This window comes from Lissotriton helveticus, chromosome 7 (genome assembly GCF_964261635.1).
Source record: "Lissotriton helveticus chromosome 7, aLisHel1.1, whole genome shotgun sequence".
NCBI classification, from domain to species: domain Eukaryota; kingdom Metazoa; phylum Chordata; class Amphibia; order Caudata; family Salamandridae; genus Lissotriton; species Lissotriton helveticus.
Window position 1 is genome coordinate 1,291,612,242 of NC_136068.1, and position 17,631 is coordinate 1,291,629,872.

The window sequence follows — 17,631 nt, forward strand, 5'->3', positions numbered from 1 at the left end:
TGTTTTCCCTACATTTTAGGCGACAGTCCTGATTTTATTAGTTATTCGTTTAGAATTAAGCTGTCTTTTAACCCCTTCGCTGCTAGGCCTTTCCCCCCCCCCCCCCTGTGTTAAGCCATTTTCCCCTTGTGCTAAGCCTTGTTCTGGCTATTTGGGGTAGTTTGCGCTTAGGCCCCTGTAACATTTTGTCCACATAATGTATCCACGCCAAATTTGTGTCCTTTTCTTCCAACATCTTGAGGATTCTAAAGGTACCCAGGGTTTGTGGATTCCCCTGGAGGGGATCGAGAAATAAGCTTTCAGGAACAGGCAGATTGTTGTCAGAAAACCAGAACTTTCTAAACAGTTTTGGCATTTACTGAGACATAGTCTACTTTTCCTACTTTATTGTGCTTTCTCCTCCTTCCAGTTAGTGGAAGAAATTGGCGTGAAAGCAATAATGGATCCCGGAAAACAATACATTTCTGAAAAGTAGACAAAATTATGAATGCAGCAAGAGATCATTTGTGTAGATCCTCATGGTTGTTTTTTAACAGAAACTAACAGTTGAAACTAACAAATATTCAAATTGAGTTATAAAAAATAGGCATTTATGCAAAGGTTTTCATTTGTAACTTCTAAGTATGGCAGATTTTTTAAAATCAATCTACTGTTACGTCCGCTCGACCCTTCTGGTTGCGGGGATATATAGGACTTGGAGTTTCACCTAGAACCCGAGGAACCCAGCGCCAATAACTGAGCTGCGTCTTGCAATGCTTTTTCATTGTGTACCGGGTCTATAGCAATTAATTTTGTAAAATATAAAAAGTGCAAAATAAGTATCAGGGAAACCTATATATTTCCGAAATAGGAACAAGATATAGAGTTTAGAAGCAGTGGGTGTTTGCACATCCCCGAAATTGTGGGTCCGATACAAGCATGTGAATTAGAGGACATTTTTCAAAGTGACTTATTTTTTTACACATTGTCTTACATTTCGAAGGCAAAAATGCAAAGAAAGTCGATGGCAATAACACTTGTTCTACTATTCTGTGTTCCCCTAAGTCTCCCGATAAAAATGGTAGCTCACTTGTGTGGTTAGGCCTAGTGCCTGTGACAGGAAACGGCCCAACACGCAATGTGGACACATCACATTTTTCCAGTGAAAACTGACCCTTTTTTGCAATGTGCCTAGCTGTGGATTTTGAACACTAGCTCAGCCGGCACCTAGGGAACCCTAGCAAATTTATACATTTTTTAAAACTAGACATCCCAGGGGAATACAGGATGGGGTGACTTGTGTGGCTCTCACTAGGTTCTGTTACCCAGAATCCCTTGCAAACCTCAAACTTTGTCAAAAAACACATTTTCCTCACATTTCTGTGATGGAAAGTTCTGGAATCTGCGTGGAGCCACAAACTCCCACCCACCCAGCATTCCCCCAAGTCTACCAAAACAAATGGCACCTCACTTGTGTGGTAGGCCTAGTGCTTGTGACAGGAAACAGCCCAAAGTGCAAAGTGGACACATCACATTTTTCCAGTGAACACAGATCCTTTTTTGACAATGTTTTGGACCTTAGCTCTGCCAGCACCTAAAGAAACCTAGCAAACCTAAACCTTTAAAAAAAAAAAAGAAAAAAAAAACTAGACATCCAGAGGAATCCAGGATGAGGTGACTCGTGTGTCTCCCACCAGATAGATAATTTTGATGTCTCCTCAATACGTTTTGGGCCCTTCCCGGCTGCGGGTGCAGTGCCCACCCACACAAATGAGGTACTATTTTACCTGGGGGGGACGCTGGGTGTTAGTACATTTGTCAGACCAGTGATCCCACAACTGTCCCACACAAATGTGGGAACATTTGTATTTTTTTTCAGCTAAATTTGAGGTTTGCAGGGGATTCTGGGTAAGAGAACTTTGGGGGGGGGGGGAATCCACAGAAGCCACACCTCCCTGGACCCCCCCGGGTGTCTAGTTTTCAGGAAGTTTGGGTTTGGTAGGTTTCCCTAGATGGCTGCTGACCCCAGGACCAAAAACGCAGGTGCCCCCTATCTATCACGAAACAACCTGGTTTTGCAAGGGGGCATCTGTGTTTTAGGTCCCGTGATCGGCAGCTATCTAGGGAAACCTACCAATACCAGACATTTCGGAAAACTTGACACCCTTGGGAGTCCAGGGATGTGTGGCGTGCGTGTATCCCCCAACATTTTCATACCCAGAATCCCCTTCAAAGCTCTAATTTAGCTAAAAAAAAAAAATCATCACATTTATGACTTAGATTACTGCGCCGGCACAAATGATCTACCACCCAGCATTCCCCTTGGTCTCCTGAGTAAAATGATACCTCACTTGTGTGGGTGGGCCAAGAGCTTGCAACTGGGAAGGGCCAAAAACTTAGGGATTGAAGGGCTAGCACAGCAAGCTCTAAACGCTATATTTTTTTCTATACGTTTTTAGGCGGACTCTGCATTAGACACCCACACAAGTGAGGTATCATTTTTATAGGGAGGCCAAGGGGAACGCTGCGTGGTAGGACAATTGTGCCAGCGTGGTGATCCTAGGCAGAAATGTAAGGAACAGATTTTTTTTTCTGTGCTACATTTGAGGTTTGCACCGGATTCTGGGTAGGAAAACAATGGGGAATCCATGCAAGCCACACCTCCCTGGACTCCCCAGGGTGTTAGTTTTCATAAATGTCTGGGTTTGGTAGGTTTCCCTAGATGCCCACCCAACCCGGGACCAAAAATCCAGCTGACTCCATTGTTATCTGGAGACTTGGGGGAATGCTGGGTGGGTGGAAGTTTGTGGCTCCCTGCACAGAAATGTGAGGATAATGTTTCATTTAGACAGATTCTGAGGTTTGCTAGAGATTCTGGGTAACAAACCCTGGCAAGAGCCTTACAAGTCACCCCCATCCTGGATTCCCCTGGGTGTCTAGGGTTAAAAAATATACAGGTTTGCTAGGTTTCGCATGGTGCACGCTGTGCTAGGGCCCAAAATCCACAGATAGGAACATTGCAAATCAAAAGGATAGTGCCTAGTGGGCTTTCTGCCCTCCCCTCGGTGGAAGTTTGGGGGCTATTAATTCCATACTCCTCCAGGTGAGGGGCCGAAAGACTGTAATTTTTATGGTTGGGTGGAGGCATTGACATGCCCATTCTGAGCAGCCCCCACCCCTAAACAAAAAAATGAATTGCCCCTGGTGCGTAGTAGGCTTTGTGCCCCCCCCTCGGGGGCTGATCTGAAAGACTTCGGTCCCCAATTATGTGGGGTGGAGGAAAGCCTGTTGTGGGCAGCCCCTACCCCTCATATATAAAGAATAAAGAAATTCCCTATTGGCTAGTGGGCTTTCTGCCAACTTGGGGGGGGGGGGGGGACACAGATCAGTTGTAATAATGCCATATGCCCCCATCTGCCCTCGGGGGGCAGAAAGACTGTCCCATTTGTGTCTGGGAGGCATTGGCATGCTCATTCTGGGCAGCCTCCACCTTTAAGTATATAAAGAAAAATCACTGGTGCCTAGTGGACTTCCTGCCTCCCAGAAAAGGTGTGGGGGGGGGCAGATCAGGGCTTTTGCAGAAAGACTGGTGGCAAATGGTGTCTAGCGGGTTTTCTGCCCCCCAACCCTCAGGGAGCAGATAAGGTCTATTGCCCTCATCTGTCTCCTGGGGTGGGGGGGGGGGTTTGAAACAGTGGCAACTTTTTGGGGGGATGGGAGCATTGGCATGCCCATTCTGAGCAGCCCCACCCTTGAACCACAAAAAAAAATCCAGAGTGTCTTTCTGTCCCCACGGAGGGGCGATCGGAGGCTACTGCCTCCATCTGCCCCGAGGGGGGGTGGCAGAAAGACTTAATATGGCCATTTAAATATCGGGGGAGCAAAGACTCTTGCCCAAGGTGCCATTCCCCCTCCCTGGTGCCTAGTGGGTGGATCATTGCTTAGGTATCGCCCTCCTGCAGCGATCCCCATGTAGAGATCCACTAGGGAAGGGTACCATCCGATCGGCTTGTTTCAGTGAAATGACATCAGCACGTCATGTGTGCTCATCGTCATTTCACTGAAAAAAAGAAATGCCTCGGAGGTTGGGGAAGTTCTTCCCCACCTCCCGAGGCAAAAAAAGGGGGAAATTCCTTTGCTATTTACAGTAGAGGGATTTAGTGCTTGTGTGCAATGGCGGAATGGTTCCGTCAAGTGCACATGAGCACTGTGGCTCATGACGGAAGCATTCCGTCATGAGCATGGAAAGGATTAATTTTTATCATGTGTTTAAGATTAAGAGGTTGACCCTCCTGTGTTGATCTCTTTATCATTCCTTTATATTACTTTGCAAGTCTAATTCAAATGTTAAGTGCTATTTTGAAAATCAAACTCGATAGAAATTGTTTAATAACCCTCATTAGATTTGAAAGAAAAAAACAGTATATGATTGACTCCACTGTGACCAGTACAAAGGTGTCACTTAAAAGGGCATCCGTGAAGCACTGAAGTGTCACACAAAACTACAGTGCAGACAAGGAAATGTCACACATGCTAACTGAATCTTGACTGCTATGATTATTATGGTTGATAATTATATGTTTTCCTCGTCTTTATTGGTCGATTTTACTCTTGAGAAAGTGTCACTCATAGTCGTTGAAATGTCACTCATAATTACACTGACATAATGAAAATGTCCCACATGGTATTCTAAAACCTTGGCAGCTATGTAAACATCCTGTGTAATATGTGGGGGTGGAGGGGGTGGGGGGGGGGGGCTCACCAACTTTGTATCCTTTATAAATCTATTTATTTTACAATATTCACACTTTGAATCCTAGGGATGTTTATTTTTACCTATTTAAAACTTAGAAACATTTCAGTCCTGTTCCCCCCAACTATTGACTAAATGTGCCATAAGCATTTGCTCTCTGTTATGTTGGATTGTTGCCTTCCATTATGTGGTGGCATTCACAACTCTAGTTTCTGCGCCACTTTAGCCACTTAGCTTTTCATTGAAATACAACTTTCAGAGAATTTTTCTCAGAAAGTTTAGGTTGTCGGGAGTTCATTACAACTGTTAGGTTTGAGGCTTCTGATGGACTCTCTTTTTCCTTTGTAGCCTATGCATCCTGGTAATCCAGGATGCCACTTTTTTTATTTAAATTTCAACAAAGTGAAAAGAGTAAGTGGGTATCCTGAAGACCCACACAAAACTGTTTGCATACTTTTGCTGAGAACAAAACTCACACCAAGGAGAGTACCGTTTTCTTTCTTTTTGTTAAAGCAGTGAGTGTTGGCACTTTAGTTTGTGGAATTAATCAATGGCAGGAAGGTCACATCATCCACTGAGAAATAGGAAGGATCACAGTATTGGGAATCTACATAACTCTCCAGGTGCTTGGAAAAGGTACTTACAATAAAAAAGTAAGGTCTAAGCATTTAATGTATTTGGGAAACACCCACCAGTCATCTGTAAAAGACTCAACCACTCCATCACATTGAACCCTGTCCGATTCTCCAGATGAGTCACCCTGCATATCCTCATCTTTTCATGGTGCGCCACAATTTGTGTGTTGGCTCTGGAATAAATACTGTATGACTGTGATATCTGAGTAATCTGTGGGGTAATGTTATACAGAAATCCTGGGAAATATGCGAGTTTATGGAGATTCTGAGATTAGAGTCACACAACTATCATTGAAAATGAGACTTTTCCTAGTAGATATGAAGGAAAGCTTCAATTCTATTAAGGACACACATGCGAGGATTAAGCTCTACTTTCTTAATTTTCCTTTCCAGCAGTGTTCAACTTTATTAACCAAAACTACCCTTCCTAAAGTCCACTGGGAAAGGTCAATGAAGGTGAAACAATCAACAGCTCAGGGAGACCACAAAGGCCGGAGCCTTCCAGGTAACTTTCTCTTTCTTGACCCTTTTCCATACCGCCAAGCTCCCTTAGTCTGCTTTAGATGCTTCTGAACCTACGAGAATTCAGAAAAAAACGATTGAATCTAAACTTCAGTACCTTGAACGCCATGCAGCCAAGTGAACAAAGCAAGCAAAACAGAGCACATGTAAACAACGCTATACTACCATGCTACTTCAGCCGTGAAAAACAAGAATCATCAACAACCAACAAAGGAAGTTTAAGGTTATACTTCTGGTGTATGAGGAGCTGGGACACCACAACCATGAGCACCCCTTGATCCTGGGTTGGGAATGTGATGGAAAGTCTCAGGAACTCGGGTGGGAATAATCCTCGCCTCTGTGTCCTTACTAGAATTGAAACTTTCCTTCATGTCCACTAGGACATTTTTCATTCTATGTCAGAACCGGAGGGGAGTATTATGCCTGTTTTAAGTTTGTCCACCACCAGAGAAGCCATGACCACGCCTGGTTTAAAATAGAATCTCTTGAATATGGAATCCGAAGACCAGTCTGTAGCATTAATAATGTCCTCTAGGGGAGCCCCCAGGGAGAACGCCCTAGAGGCTATTGAACCTCTGACCAAGTGAGCCCCAAAGTGCAAGACATCAGTGCCCGCTTCTTGCATGACCGATCTGATCCAACGTGCTATGCTGGAAGGAGTGACCGCTTTGAAAGGCTTCCTGAGAGATATCAGTAGTTGCTGCTCTCTATGAGGACGGTGCTTCTCTGTCATGCTCTCATAAGCTTTCAGGCAACGAGCCACACACAACTTGGGATGCTTATCAAAGGCAGGGTATGACACCACCCTGAATGCGACTTTGTGCACCTGGAAATATGAAAGTGACCCCTTGGGATGTAAAGACCCGTCCAGAGACATTCAAGCTCATACATCAGACACTCTCATACACAAAACTAGACCGAGCATGCCAAGCTTTGCTGACAATGCCTTCAGAGAAATTTGTTTGATTGCCACGTCTTAAAAAGAGCTAAAACCTTGTTAACATCCCACAATCTGGAATATCTAGGTTGTAGGGTAAGGGCCTGGCGAATCCCTCTCGCCAGCTTATTTACGAAAGAGTTTATTGTACAGTAGGCCAACCCTTTAGATGCCAAAGAAGCCAGAAAATTCATGAAGTGGCCCACCTCGCACCTCATGGGATCCTGATCGTTCTGAAGACACCAACCAACCCATCGGAACCAGGCTGACTTGTATCGCTTATTTGTGCCGTCGGGCCAGGCTGCCATTAAGATTCTTTCAGCCTCATGTGAAAGGCCTTGGAGTCTCCAATGTTGCCTGAAATCCGCCAGGCCATGAGGGGCATCCGACCCTGTAGTACCAGGGAATGGGGACCCCCCTCGGGATCCCGGAGGATATCCTGATCTGGGGGTAGAAGGATTGGAGAATCCCAGGAAATTTCCAGAGATCTCCAATAATGCTTGGTCAAAACCACCAATAATGCTTGGTCAAAACCACAGTTGCCTGTTGCCTGCTGGTCTGGACTGAGAGGCGCATGATCATGGTGAGTGGTGGGAAGGCGTAACCCTTCTGCCTCGACCAGTCTTGGAGGAAGGCATCCGTTGCTGCCGCCATAGGGTCCGGCTTCCAGCTGAACTATTTGGGAAGTTGATGGTCGAGGCGGGAAGCGAAAAGATCCACTGAGAACAGACCCCAAAGGGATTGCAGTCTATGAAAGACTTTAGGATCTTACTGCCAAAGGCTCAAGTCCAACCATGTCCTGGAGCACCAATCCGCAGTCATATTGGTTCCCCTGGGAAGGTATTTCGCTGTTACTGAGACACTGGTTGAGACAGAACGTGGAAAACTCTTTGGCCAGGTCTGCCAGAACTTTGGATTTGGTACCCCATAGATGGTTTATGATGCGAACTGTCGAAACGTTGTCCATCTTGAGGAGGACACTGCAGCTGACCTTGTTCTTCGTTCAACACTATGGTGAAGGAACCTACCATCCGCTCCAAACAGTTGATGTGAGGTTGTTGTTGGTCTGCGTACCATTTTCCTCCAGTAAAGGATCCCCAAAGTGCACCCCAACCCGACTTGCTAGCGTCGGATTCTATAACCATATCCAGGTCAGAACCATATATGGCCCGCCCATTCCATGCCTCCATTCAGTCCAACCATCACCTCATTTCCATCCTCATTTCCTCCAAGAGTGGACCTGCTCAGAGTATTGCAGACCCTTTTGCAGGTAGAAGGCCTTGAGGCGCTGGAGGGCGCTGTAGTGAACAGGGCCCGGGAAGACTGCCTGATGGAGGATGATAGAAGGCCCACCACCCTGGCAATCTTCCGAAGAGATGTTGTGGGCCTGGCTATAGTCCTCTTCAACTCTTTGCGGATTTTGGTACCTTCCGGGCTGGCTGGCTTAAGGTCTTTTGTACTGAATCAGTGATGAACCAGAGGAAGGTGGTCCTCTTTGCCAGGGTTAGCAGGGACTTTGTGTTGTTTATTAAAACCCCAAGCTCTGTAGTAGGTTCACTGCCATCTGGAGTTGTTCCATCAACAGAGTCTGGGACTGTTCCAACAGGAGGAGGTCGTTGAGTTATATGATAAGGCGGAACTCTCTAGCCCGGAGATACTTCACCACCAGCTTGAGGACCTTGGTGAACACCAAGTAGCCAAGGAGAGACCGAAAGGAAGAGTTGTGAACTTGTGCGCCTGATCCCTCCAATGGAACTGAAGGAACCTACGGTGAGGCGAGTTATTGGGGACCGCCAGGTAGGTGTCCTTCAAGTCCAAGAGCACCATCTAGTCATCTGGGCGCAGAAGGTCGCGAAGCAGGGGGATACACTCCATTTTGAAATGGCGGTAAACCAACCAGCTTTTGAACTCCTTTAAATTGATGCCCAGGCACTGCCCTATGTTGGATTTGTCCACCAAATAAATGTTGCTTAGGAAACCTTGCGGGTGAAACAGGATATTGCCCCTTGAGGAGGAGATCCGCCACATCCTGGTCTACCAGGGCAGCCTGAGCTACTGCGAAAACCAGCATCTGGGGGCAAGATACTTGAACCGGGCACCAGTAAAACTCTTTGTGGAAGTCCCTGATGGTCTGTGGGACCCATGGATCTGCGGTAATGCGCTCCCAATTGTGCGTAAACAAAGTCGGCCTGCCCCCACCTGTAATTGGGGGAATAGGGAGAGTCTCACCTGTTTGGGCCTGGAAATGTCCCCTGGAGGCACCTCTGGAGCCCAGACCTCAGTGACCACTCCAGGACTAGAAGAATACTCTCTATCCGGGCTGATCCTGCAGCTTCTTGAGCTTCTGGGAGGGCCTTGCGTGTAAAAACAGTTGGCTGAGCTCCCCCTGCCACAGCTTGCCCGACAAAAATCTTCGGGTGACAAATCTTCGTAATCGAAGCTTGTGCCTTGTCCAGGGATGTGAAAGTAGCAACAAACTTGCCCAACTCCTTGATGAATGACTCCCCAAAGAGCCCGTCTTGTGCCAACGCACCTGCTTTTGAGGAAGCGAGGTCCCCAAGTTTGAGGTCAACTTTTAAGAGGAGGGAACGCCGGCTCTTGGTTGAGAGGGTTCAATTTGCATTCGGGGGGTCGCCATGGGCTGGAAGGACCGGCCTCATTAGGGGACTCCTTATCCTCCACTTCCAGACCACCCCGGGGAGACAGGGCATCCGCATCCCCGCTATGTCAGCAGAACTGGTGGATGGATGGGCCAAGAAGGCCTTCTTAAGGCACTCAAAAGCACCAAGATCAATGACGGGGTCAGACTGGCACCTAGGTGCACGGTTAAGAGAGGAGAGGGGGTTGCACTGTGAGGAGGATGGTTCAGCATAAGCATAGGCAATTTCCATGAGGCGGCATTCAAAGGAGCCCTTGGCCGCTGCAACTGCCTTTTGGATGGATGCATACACTGCCTCGCAAAATTCATCAATGTGAGCGAGGATGCCTCCTCAAAGTAGTCACCTTCCATGCTTAATTAGGGGAGATGTATGAGGGGTGAAACCCAGAAACAAGTATTACAATCCTCAGAGCTGAAATATATACTAACAGTATAGGATGCAACACTTTTGACGAGCCTAAGGCTCTGTGGTTTGGTGACTGCAACAGTCTAGGATTTTTTGAGCGCCAAGTGCTATACACAGGCTAAAACCCTGGTGAGACTCACCCTGGATATAGCTGGTGTCACTCGCCTGGGCCGGGCCCCCCAACAAACAGCCTGTAAAACTCTGGGTGGGTTGGGTTGGAGTTTTGATGGGCTCAAGGCCAGGGCGGGAGCGTCTCACTCCGCGTTGAAAGTGCAGAAAGAAAAACTGACAGGGATACTGACCCGAATAACAGCGGGCACCAGACTGTTAAAAATGTGTACAGACCTGCGTATATACAGGCGGCTCGAGCACAGTCTCCGTGGGGATGCACGGCTGTCAGAATCGTGAAACTGATGATAGCGCGTCTCCCGCGGAACAACGAGACAAGGCATTCACCACCATCGACGACGACATCGTCGATGGTGACTTCAGCGACGAGAAGATCTGCCTTTACGGCCTTGTGTGACCTTGTCGACGACTGTCTCCATTTCTGTTGCTGCTTCTTCAGTATCCATGTCGACAATGATGACGACTCCGTCGACGGCCTGTAGGTTTGTTTCGTTGACAATAAAGATAAAAAAGACATCGTCGATGTCGAAGCAACCGTCGACGCTACGATCGCCGACGACAGGGTCGTCGACGAAGATTGTCCCGTCAATGTCTACTCCATCGTCGACAAATGCTCTGTCGACGAAATCAACATCGTTGACCACAGCGGTGTCGACAACGGCTCCCTCAACGGTAACTCCATCGGCAATAAAACCTGTCTACGTCTCGCCGTCGACGACCACACCGTCAACGGATTCCAATTTAAAAAGTACATACCTACATCTAAAAATCACGAATCGTACGTTGACGCCGGCCCTGACTTCTCCAAGTAGGGTCCAACCACTGCCTCCAGCATGCCTTCTGGAAGAGGAGGATTCTGACCAGGGCAGTATGTTTCAAACCGCACAAGCCCCTCTGAACTTAATGTAAAGTACCAAGATAGTTCAGATGAGGAAGACCAGGATTTGGAGGATCAGACAGCTTATCTGGAAGAATACCAGCCGCCTCCTCCTCCTATGGTTTGCCTACCAGCATCCTTGGATTCAGTCCTACAGTTCCTCATTACGGACTATAAACAGAGGTTTCCTGCATCTCTAATTCTCGAAACCCCAACTGTGTCTCCACCACCAAGACCTCGGCCTCCACCATTGAATCTACAGCCGGAGCCTGTCGTTTCGCCGCCTCCTCCCTCTACTGATGATGATGAGGAAGATCCACATGAAGAGGGGGAACTTCATGATTCCCAGTCTACCCATGATGAATGGAACGACTATGTCATACCCTGTCCTGCTTCTCCAGTGCCTGCGCAGGCTGACACACCACCTGAGGACATCGGGGGATTCCATAGCATAGTTGAAAGAGCTGCGCAACGTTTTCAAATACCTATGACTTTACACCAACAAGATTACTTCTTGTATGATTTTAAGGAGCCTTTCAAGAATTCAGTCGTATCTATACCCATGATAGAATACATATGGGGTCAGGGTGTGCAGATTATGCATAACCCTTCCTCGCTGCCCCCAGTATTGCCTCGTCTGGATAAGAAATACAGAGCGGCAGATACTTCTCCAGCTTGCTTGACAGGACATCCCAAACCAGACTCTGTCATCATGCAGGCCGCTCAAAAGAAATCAAAAAATCCTTCTGCCCGCTAACCGCTCCTCCGGATAAGGAAGGCTGAAAACTTGATAACATTGGAAAGCGTTTTTCTTCAATGTCCGCGTTAACAGTATGGGCGTCCAATGCCTTGGCACTGTTAGGACGTTATAACAGACAATTATGTGCAGACATAGCTCCGTATCTGGCAGCCTTGCCAGAAGAGTCAAAAGAAGAAGCAAAAAAGATCTTACTTGAAGGTGAACGCTCGGCATCGGAAATAATAGATTGCGCAATGGATATCTCATCTACTGGGTTTCGCTAACTGGCTGGCGCAGCAGTGTTATGACGCCAGGGTTGTTTGAAAGCAACTTCATTTCGACCTGAAATACAAACGAAAATTTGGGATATGCCCTATGATGGCCAGCTTCTTTTCGGGCCACATATTGATGAATGAGGTATAAAGAAGGATACCAACACAGCCAGGACTTTGGGTACCCTACAATTCAAAAATCCGTCCTTTCGTGGCTCAAGAGGAAGAGGGCAGTCCTCTTCTAGAGGTGATTACCAAAATCAGTCTTCCTATTCTTCTGGACAACAATATCGGCCGCAGTACCAACCGCGTCGGCAGCAGCAATCGTCCTATACTAAATCCTCCTTTCGTGGCAAGGGTCAACAGAAAAGCGCTGCTTGGCGACAATGACCTTTCACTTCAACCAGTCTCCATTTCATCTCTGCCCTCAACAGTTGGAGGAAGAATTTCCAATTTCCTGAAAAATTGGAAACAAATTACAATGGACCGTTGCGTTGGGTTCTGCAATTGGTTCAATTCGGTCATTCACTAGAGTTTACTCTAATTCCTCCCCGAACCCCTCCCCGACCTATGCTTCACAAAAATCTACGTATTCTACTCACTTATGCTCCAGAAGGGAGCTATAGAAAGAGTTCCTCTTTCTCAACGGGGGAAAGAATTTTACACCTGTTTTTTCCTGATACGGAAAAAGAAGGAAAAATGGAGACCAATTTTAGACCTAAGATCCCCCAACAAATTCTTGAAAAAGCAGTTGCGGAGGACTACATGGTGTCTCTGGATCTTCAGGATGCTTATTTTCACATCCCTATTCACCGTAATCATAAGAAGTTCTTGAGATTTGCAGTAGAGGTCAGACACTTCCAATTCCATGTCCTACCGTTCGGGCTCAAATCTGCACCACGCATTTTTACAAAATGCCCATCTCCAGTAGCCGAATATCTCAGGCAACAACACCATCAGGTTTTTCCATATCTGGGCGACTGGCTAGTCAAGGCACCATCGCTAGAAGGCGCGTCCAGGTCTTCCAACGCCTGTCTACAGCTTTTTGAACGCTTGGGACTCACCCTCAATCGGGACAAGTCGGTCCTCCTGCCTTCCCAGCGTATCAATTTCCTAGGCGCTACTCTAGATACGACCCAGAGGAAGGCGTTTCCATCACAAGAAAGAAAGGACAGACTTCTTTCATTGGCTATTCTCATAAGTTCCAAGAGGTCTTTAACGGTTCGCCTTTTCAAGTCCCTGCTCGTGATGATGTCATCATGCATTCTACTGGTTCCACACTGTCGCCTCCGCATGCGCCCTCTTCAAGAGGCGCTCTCAGCTCAATGGGTCCAATGTACAGGTTCATTCGACGATGTCATGCTAATGACCCCTCAAATGGTCAAGGCTCTGAGGTGGTGGATTTTCCCTCAGAACCTTTCTCAAGGCTTGCCTTTCTTGCTTCCAGCCTCGCATCATATCATCACAACAGGTGCGTCACTGGAAGGTTGGATAGCTTTCCTCCAAGAACTGCAGATAAGTGGGAAGTGGTCCCCCTTCAAAAGAAAATTTCATATAAATCTCCTCGAACTGTGAGCTGTCTTATCCGCCCTTCAAGCTTTCCTACCAAGAATCAGGAATTCTCTCGTGCTTGTGCGTACGGACAAAACCACGACAATGCACTATCTAAACAAACAGGAAGGGACTCGCTCGCTAACACTCTTTCACGAGTCGCAAAAAATCTGGAACTGGTTGATCCTTCACAATATTTCCCTTCGAGCAGAGTACGTCCCAGGAACGGACAATGTTCTGGCCGATTCCCTGAGCAGGCAACAGTAAACGTGTCCCGAGTAGGAATTGGATCAGTGGACTCTCAACAAAATATTCTTACAGTGGGGCACCCCTCTCATAGATCTATTCGCTACAAGGCAGTACGCCAAATGCCAACACTTCGCAAGTTGGCAACCCCAGAAGGGATCTCTAGGGAATGCATTTTCGATCGCATGGTGCAACGTCTTTGCATATGCTTTTCCACTGTTTCCAATGATTCCCAGAGTTCTCAGGAAATTGAAAGCGGATCCTTGCACACTCATTCTGATAGCCCCAGCTTGGCCACGCCAGCATTGGTTCACAGAGATTCACCTTCTCTCCCTGGAACCACCAATCCAGTTGAAACCATTTCCTTCTCTCCTCACAATGAACCACCAGCAAGTCCAGCATCCAGATCCAGCATCTCCCTTGGCTCCTGAGTTCAAAGAATTTCAGAATCTAGACATTCTGCCGGATTGCAGAGTTGTTCTGGCTCAGGCGCGAGCGGACAGTACTAACAAGACATACTCCTTAAAGTGGAAAAGGTTCTGCATTTAGTGCAAGTCACAGAAAATACACCCTTTTTCTTCTTCTCCAGTACAAATATTGCCTTACCTTCTCCATCTGGTGAACTCAGGTCTTGCTCACGCTTCCATCAGGGTTCACTTGGCGGCAATATCCCGTTACAGAAGATCTTCTGCTGGCCCTTCTCTCTGGTCTAACAGGTTGATAAAGCCGTTTCTTAAAGGCCTGTTCAGGACATTTCCTCCTGTGAACACTTTACCTCCCGCTTTGCAACTCAACACAGTACTTGCTCAGCTCATGAAACATCCCTTTGAGCTGATACACAGAGCTGATCTTAAGTATCTCTCTTGGAAAACGGTGCTCCTTCTCGCCCATACCTCAATGAGACGAGTAAGTGAGCTCCAGGCTTTTTCAATTCAAGACCCTTTCCTTCAATTCAAGCAAGACAGGGTGATATTATGAAAAAATCCAAAGTTTGTGCCGAAGGTCCCGTCAGATTTCCATCTCAACGAGCCTATAGTCTTACGTTCTTTCTTTCCAAGTCCTCGCACTATGGCAGAGAGAACTCTGCATTCTCTGGATCTTAAACGCTGCCTAAAGTTTTATATTGCCAAAACAAAGATCTTCCGCAAATCCAACCAACTCTTTGTGTCTTACAGTCGACCTAGAAAAGGTCTTCCACTCACTAAACAAAGTATCTCTCGCTGGACCTCTGCAGCCATTACATTCTGTCACCAGCAAACTGGGCAATCCCTTAATTCTAAAGTCCAGGTCCATTCCACTAGGGCGAAGTCTACATCCATGGCGCTATTCGCAGGTGTGCCTATCATAGACATTTGCAGAGCGGCAACTTGGAAGACGCCGCGTACATTCACCAAGCATTACTGTTTGGATACAGAACTCATGAAGGATGCTGCAGTGGGGCAAGCAGTACTTCGTCATCTATTTTGATAGAGGCGAGCCTTCTTTTCATCCCACCATCCTTTCTTGTGTAGGCACATTTCTCTATTGTATTTCTTAATGGTATCGTTGATTACAATTTGATACTTTCTATGTGTCACTTTCATATGTTATTATCTGGTGAATTTGTATCTACTGTACCATCCGAAATGTGCTTATCATTGCTTGCTACTCTGATTCAGGCATGTGAATCTATGAAAGATACCCTAATACTGGATAAGAAATGTTACTTATCTATACCTGCAGTTATCCAGTATTGGTATCTTTCATAGATTCACATGCAACCTTCCCTGGAAGGGCTTATCTAATTCTCTCAGTAATACGCCTACTTAGCACGGTGCTTATGAAAATCTAAGGGACTGGAGTTCCTTCCAGGAGGGTTCTAGAGGGAGGTGATAGCTGATTGGCTCTTCTCTAGAGTTTGGTCCTTTTTACGAAAGGACATGGATATGTTACTAATGTGGGGCCTTTGGCCTATACTCTATGTCTATTGGGACATTACTTTATTTATGTACTGGGGACTCCCATCCCGACGACTGGGAATGATTCAGGCATGTGAATCTATGAAAGATACCAATACTGGATAACTGCAGTTACAGTAAAGCATTTCTTGGTGGCTCTCGCCCGCTACCACATCAGCGCTGCCCGAGGTAAAAGTTCGTTAGCACGACTGGAGCGTTGAGAAAACGCTCCCACGGTCTCACTCAGCCACGGCAGAGATGCCGCAGGGACCCACACGCATTAACAACTTCAAAATAGCCCAGTTTTACAATCGCACCACAAGAATCAAAGTAAGCTGAAACAAGAGTGACAACTGCTGGATGAACAGGAAAAGAAAGAGGAAGTTACCCAGAAGCCTCCTGCCTTTGTGGTCTCCCTGAGCTGTTGATTGGTTCACCTTCGTTGACCTTTCCCCCGTAGACTATGGGAAAGATCGTTTTTTTCGTTTAATAAAGTTGAACTCCTGGAAAGGAAAATAAAGAAAGTAAAGCATAATCATCGCCTCAGGTCCTGACATAGAATCACCTGTCTTTCTTTCCCTCTCCACTTTTTCCCCACGGTAGTATAATCCTATCTTGCACTTTTTCTGGCTAGGAGGTTGCTATCATGTGGAGTGGATGCGGACCACCTCTAAACCCGAGAAACCACAGCAACTCTTCTGACACAATGAAAGTATCTCGTGGGCACAGTATCAAATTTAGGAAATTGAGCCCTGCTGTGTGATTTTCAAAGCGGAGAAAAGTATTAAGCACCTCATTTATTATTGTCTCAGCCATCTATTCCTAATCCATTATCTTTAAGAAGAGAAATTCCTTTGCTACTCAAGCCTTTATTGCTTAAATCACCATCAGACAAACCACCATGTTCAGACAATCCTTCAGCATTAAAAGTTACTTATGCAGAAGTGTATGGCACTATAAGTAAACATAACCACACAAGGTTAAAACACAAAAACCTGTGACCAAAAGAAAAAGAATAAATACAAACAAAATCTTTGATTTAAAAGCATAAAGCTTGGTTTCTTCTTGCATGCTGTATTGGAGCGTGTTCCAAAGTGTGTCTGCTTAGCTCTGTCTAAAACAAACTGTTTTTATATGACAGTCAGTAGATGGTTTGCAGGTCAAAGCTCACTGGAAGGGCAGTATGGATTGAATTTATTGGCAAGAAAGGCTGGGTCCTTCTAGTGAAGGTCCTTATGAACAATTATGAGGCTTTAAAGCGCACTCTGGAGTGAACAGGTAGCCAGTGAAGGGATAAAGGGCTTGATGAAATTTGTTCAAACCTGAAAGTGACAGTAATCAAGCGAGCAGCGGTGTTCTGAACTACCTTTAGTTGCCGGTGTTTTTCCAGGAGCTGATAAGCATTGGTGTTGTCCAGTTTGGATCATACCAAGGCATCAATTACTGACACGTGTAGGGTGCAGTCAGTGAAAGGTATAATATTCCTAAGTATCCATGTTTGGGCATAGCAGGTGTTTGCTAGTTTTCCCACCTTGGATTGCAAGAACATTTCAGAGTCTATGAGAACACCCAGGTTACTGATTAATTTTTACATCACATCCATATTCCTTATTACTGGAGATATTCATCCAGCGTGCCAAATAGGGTATAGTGATCTTGGTTTTTGCTGGATTTAATGTTATTAAAAGTTTGAGGGCTAGGGAAAGAAGTAATTGCTCCAGTTCTCACCTCTGAACATCTCTTTAAATTCTGGTGAGGTTCCTAGTAGCTGGAAGCATGCCACGATGGTTCTTTTGTTAAAGAAACCCTCCCTAGACCCTGCTCTCCCAGAAAATCTTAGACCCATATCTTTACTACCGTATATGGCTAAAATTGCGGCGAAGCTTCTTAACTATCAATTGTCCCTATTCTTGGAAGAGAAACAAGTACTGGACGAAACAGTCAGGGTTCAGACCCCGACATAGTACCGAGTTGGCTCTTCATTTTGCC